The sequence below is a fragment of the Varroa jacobsoni genome, unplaced genomic scaffold (assembly GCF_002532875.2).
Source record: "Varroa jacobsoni isolate VJ856 unplaced genomic scaffold, vjacob_1.0 scaffold_939, whole genome shotgun sequence".
Lineage (NCBI taxonomy): Eukaryota > Metazoa > Arthropoda > Arachnida > Mesostigmata > Varroidae > Varroa > Varroa jacobsoni.
This window is the reverse complement of record NW_019213841.1, coordinates 170,367-175,548: the sequence shown is the minus strand read 5'-3', so window position 1 is coordinate 175,548 and position 5,182 is coordinate 170,367. Positions and strand designations below refer to the sequence as shown.

At 39.7% G+C, this 5,182-nt stretch overlaps 1 long non-coding RNA gene across 3 annotated transcripts in view; it reads left to right on the top strand.

Annotated features, from left to right (window-relative positions):
* The window catches only part of LOC111265165 (uncharacterized), a 32,142-nt gene extending 30,899 nt beyond the window's left edge, over positions 1-1,243 (top strand). For all 3 annotated transcript variants that reach the window (XR_015312965.1, XR_002683314.2, XR_002683315.2), the window contains one exon: positions 156-1,243. This is a non-coding gene — a long non-coding RNA (uncharacterized LOC111265165). The remainder of the gene's footprint in view (positions 1-155) is intronic.
* The last annotated feature ends 3,939 nt before the right edge of the window (positions 1,244-5,182 follow it).

Here is a 5,182-nt window from a genome sequence, read left to right as displayed (position 1 = left end):
GCCAATCTGTAAGGACCTTAGTTGGTATATTTATCACTTAGTCAGGACTAATTGATGCCCAGGCTAGTTTTACAATATATTTCGACTATTGATTTTTCACAGTTTGCCATGTATGCTATCGTTTTATAATAATATGCGTTTTGTAATAAATTAAGTGCGAGTCTTTTACAGTAAAAATATTGTTGCGTGCCGTCTCCATATTTGCGTGGTTGTCGCTGACTGCAACTTTGACCGGTTTATTTAACGTACTGACCGTGAGGACACGACTGAATAAACATTCAAAGTAATATATTATATCGTTTATCGTCATGCGATGTAACAACAGTCGAATTCAAGGATCACCTCGAATAAGCAATAACCGCTCGACCTATATATAAGAACACTATAACAGATATATATATGTATATAGGTAAAAAGTTCGATGATTGGATATTGGACGTGATACAAGTTCAACTTGACAGTCGTTAGCAGAGCCTGGGAAAAATTAACCATAGTCGCTCGATTCAAAAGCTAGATCACTCTTGTTCTGATGACAACAATGTCGTGTTGAGTTAATATCATAGTGAGTAATTAGCGTTTCATAGGGGACTGGGACATTCGACGCAAATATGTTGACGCCCGCTTACTTCGAATACGTTTCACCTAATATATGCTTGGAAGAAGCCGCTGAAAAAAGCTGCTGAAGACAGCATTGAGTTAAGTTCTACGTTACGATCATCTAGGACGTGAGCAATTTTTCAACTTAGGCTAGTTTGTACACATGCCAATAATTTAGTGCCTCAGTTCAAATGCTGAATGAAAAAAACGTTTAATAAGCACTTCGTTAACAACAATAATCAGGACATCTATTATAATAACTCGTGGGCAAGCAATAAGTTCAACTGTGTCAAAGGCGCCCTAACAGGGACATAATGAAAATGGCAGAATTTTTTTTCGACGATTCTCTACGATTGAAAAAGCTTGAAAAACTTTTGATATGAGCAGATTAAGATTCGTTGCAAGAAACAAAGCGTTAATAAAATACGGCTTCATTTAATCGCAGATTTTGTATAATATACCCTCACTGCGGAAAACTGAACATCGTCTCGCACAGAAGCACGTTCTCGTGCAGAATGGCGCACTGCTTTTAGCAAGTACGTTAGACCCTTTTTTTAATACGACACTTCTGAGCCTGCCGATCACCTCGGACGCTGGAAAACACTCTTGTTGAGGTGGCTTGAATAAACTATATCCTAGCCAATTTCATACGGTGTGCTTTTTTCCATTTTTATATTCTTCTATTATAAATAGAATGTACAATAACAATATTTACCGACCCTATGCCTGTACTGGCTAGTGTTTGAACAGCATCGACTCAATCTCTTGCCGCAAAACAATCTTACTTTAGCAGTTTATTTAGCTTGTTTTGCATTCTATTTGACACTGTAGATAACTTGTTTGCATAGTCAAGCCTGGAAAACTTAGGAACGAGAACTTGTGTTTGTTTTCGCTTCGGCAATAGTTGCATGCATCCAGCGTATTTCCTATAACAGTGCCCACAACAATCAATATTAGCGATAATGACGACGTTGACATTTCGAACAAAAACGCGCTAGAAAAGCAGGACGAGTTTAGAATGAGCGATTCGGATCATCTTCAGATTTGGCCGCGTTCTGAAAAACATATGAACATCATTCGTGGACAGTGGGAGACAGGTTACTTCGGATATTGCGAAAGCTGACTCACTGTGTGTGCACGGCGCACGCTGTGTTTGCTAGGGATTTCATTTCGGATTTTCAGTTCAGTTAGCTAAATCTAGCAGATATGCTACGGCAAACCCACTGCGGGGCTTGCAATGAAGATACAGCCGCGGCGGGTTTGCCGCTAGGACGGCCAATGACTGATAATCGACTAGCAAGTAGGATACGGCTGCGATCTGTTTAAAACGATGGAGAGCTCTACAAGGTCAAACATAGCTTTGGGCCCGACGTCCGCTGCGGTTATCGTGTTGTCTGTACTTGCATTGTAAGTCTACGGCGTAATGCGTCCGATTTCACTACGCTTATTACAGGCATCCCGTGTGCAGGTTGGGCTTTTATCAGCGTCTCTTAGACTTATGCTCTGCTGTCTGCTACGATTCGCTAGCGATAGCAAGCGATAAGATAAATACAATCATACCTGTGCCGCTGTGTAGCATCACAGCGCGATATGTTGTTCTAGCTTTGTTCGATTCGACATGTGCGGGGGAGGTCGTTACGTGAGTCGTAGATACGTAAACGTGGAAGTAGGTCTGATTTCGCTGTACGCTTTCTTCGTACGTTAATTTCAGTCATCAAAAACTGTGTCAGAGTCCATCAAACAGTTTAGCTATTATAGAAGCCCCAGGGCCAAATGAAAGCGGCGGTATATATTCTTATTGTATTGTTGGGAGCTAAGTCGCTCCAAGGCGATTTGTTTTGTTCCTACGTTTTAGAGATCAGGCAAGCGCCTGTGCGTGCTTCACATAAAAGTGTGGCTCGTGTCCAAGAAAGTAAAACGTTTCAAAATTCTATGTCTGATTCTGTTGGGATTAAACATCGGTACAATAGGAAACCAGGTGTGCCTTTTGCCGGTTTTCAACCAAAGTCATTTAACATATGGCTTTATGTTTCGTAATCAATTAATTTTACACTAAATCGTCACGTAGACTGTAAAACCTGTTTCAAGTATCTTAAAACTAAATAGTAAATAAAGACAACACGTCGGAGCCAACCATATTGTTGTGTTGGTATTTGTTTTATTGTTTTGAGCGGCGTACCGTCCACTGAAGAAATGTTTTTATAGGCTCAGTTACCTCGCCAAACCGGTCCACAGGTGGCAGGCTTCAGTCAGGGCTTCTTAGTGGGGTTTTCTGTTTAGTAACCAGGTATTCTTCTATCACTATTAGATTTCTTCAGACAGACAAGGTATTTTAGGTTCACATGAGATAGCATTTGTCCCTAGTTCATTTTTTCTCAGGTCTGCTTCATACGTTCAGAACCTGCCTAAAATCTGGTAAGTTCGGCCGCCACGAAACGCTTTATTTCAAAATAAAATTGATTTAAATAGAAGAAAGCTCAAATTGTATGTCTACAAACTATATGATCATGTCAGAGAGACTGGTTTGGGGCAGCCATCATTTTTTAACATCTACATCTATCTTTTTTCCCGACTCTGACGCGCCATGTCACCTCTTCGTGATAATCAACCAAGGCAATTGCTTGTAGCGAACTCCAATGTATTTATTAGATGCGAAAATAGAATTTCGGTACACTCAAACAAATTATTTACAGATAAAAGTTATATAACTTTTATCTTTATATATATATATATATATATATATATATATATATATATAACTTTTATCTGTAAATAATAACTAAACTTGTTACCCTGTCACCGGCACACGTAATGAACGTTTGTTCATCACGTGTGCCGGTGACAGGGTAACAAGTTTAGTTATCGACTACAGCGCTCCTACGCACCCACACATTTACCGGCACTCGAAAAACAGCAATGGTCACTGGGTAGATATTTCAGCTGTGGTTGCCAACGCTGCCAGTGGCTTACAGCTGGCTATTTATGTTTGACAGTTTCACGGACGGTCTCACCTATCTCTGCTTGCCCGATTCGCTCCCTTAGGGAAGCCTGCTTATCGACCGCTCAGTTTTGTCACTCGTGTACCGTCTCGTTTGTTCGATTATTGAGCATTCGCACATTCTTTTTCTTTTTCTCCTTCTCTCTCTCTCTCTCTCTCGCTTTCGTATTCGTACTATTATTCGTAATTATCAAAGGTCATAATTAGCCGAGGGTGATCTTCATAGCCTCAAACATATACACACATATGTATCTTTCGATAGTATAAACAGGTAAAATAATAATGCGTTCTGTAACAATTTTCGTCTGCTACTTGCGTAATTGAAGCAAACTGGGCTCTTTTTCTTGATTTTTCCTCTTATTGACAGTTGAGAGAGGGAACATGAAACCTTGCGATGCAGTAAACATCAACGCGAGGTCGGATTCGGGTCGTGGAACACGGACACAGCGAAGACAGATCATCGACAATAAAGCAAGTTTTCTTTGTTCATCTTTTAGGCAGACTCAGATTAGGGTGCGTGTGCCATATATGTGCATATCATCCATTTGAGGACGGCTACCTGATGTTATTTTTGCATCTGTTGCTACTGCCGCTACTACTTCTCAGGCCAAAAAGCATGCGTCCTTTCATTTCAATGTGCGAATATGCTTTGTATATTTATTGTACATTTGTTTTAGTAATTGTGGTTTAATGAACAAATGTATTTAATACGTCGTCTACGTGAATTCAGCTCAACGGGCTAGTAATATCAATTTTATAGTCTTGATCTCAAGGCACCCATCAGAGAGTAAGACAAAAGTTTGCAAATCTACATATATGTTAACGGTATAGCTGAATCTCTTGAACTAAAGTTGAGATAAACATACGCGTTCTTCTAAATGCATAAATTAAACGTCTAGCATTTTTTCTGGAGATTCCTTACAAGTTGTTTACCCAAATGTGGCCGCATTTTCTGTTTACTTTTTATTTTATTCCACGTGTTTAGTTAACTGGACGCGTCCTTCATTTTATTTATTTTTTATCCTAACAAAGTAAAATTCATGCATTGAAACACATAAACCGTACGTCTCTATAGTATATTCGATTTGGAGAATGTAAGGAGTAGACCATCGTTTTCGAAGACAATGTCTGACTGGAGCTCCGATGAGAGGAGATATGCTTCGCGCAAGTGCCCAAAAACAGAAAGACAAAAAAACGGGTGAAAAAAACTGTCCGGTACATACAGATACTTGAAATTTTTTAAGCTAAGGCTTCTTATACATACGAGGCGTTCAACCTAGTCGTGGACTATCGTACTCAGACGGTACTATATTAGAGCAGGAAAACGTCAAACTTTTATGGCTGCTGTTATTATTTCTTCGTAAGTTTTGAAAGCATATCGTTCACCTTGACAGACCGGGAAACCACTGGTTCAACAGAGTAAAACATCGACACTTCGGATTTCATTACAGACGAATACAGTGACGAAAGAATTATGGGTGGCCGACTACAAGGTTGTTCTATTGCACCGGGTCCATCTTTGGCGTCTGAGTAATAATTTACAAAAAGACTTACATTTAATACTATGACTAGGCCTTCAATAACGAC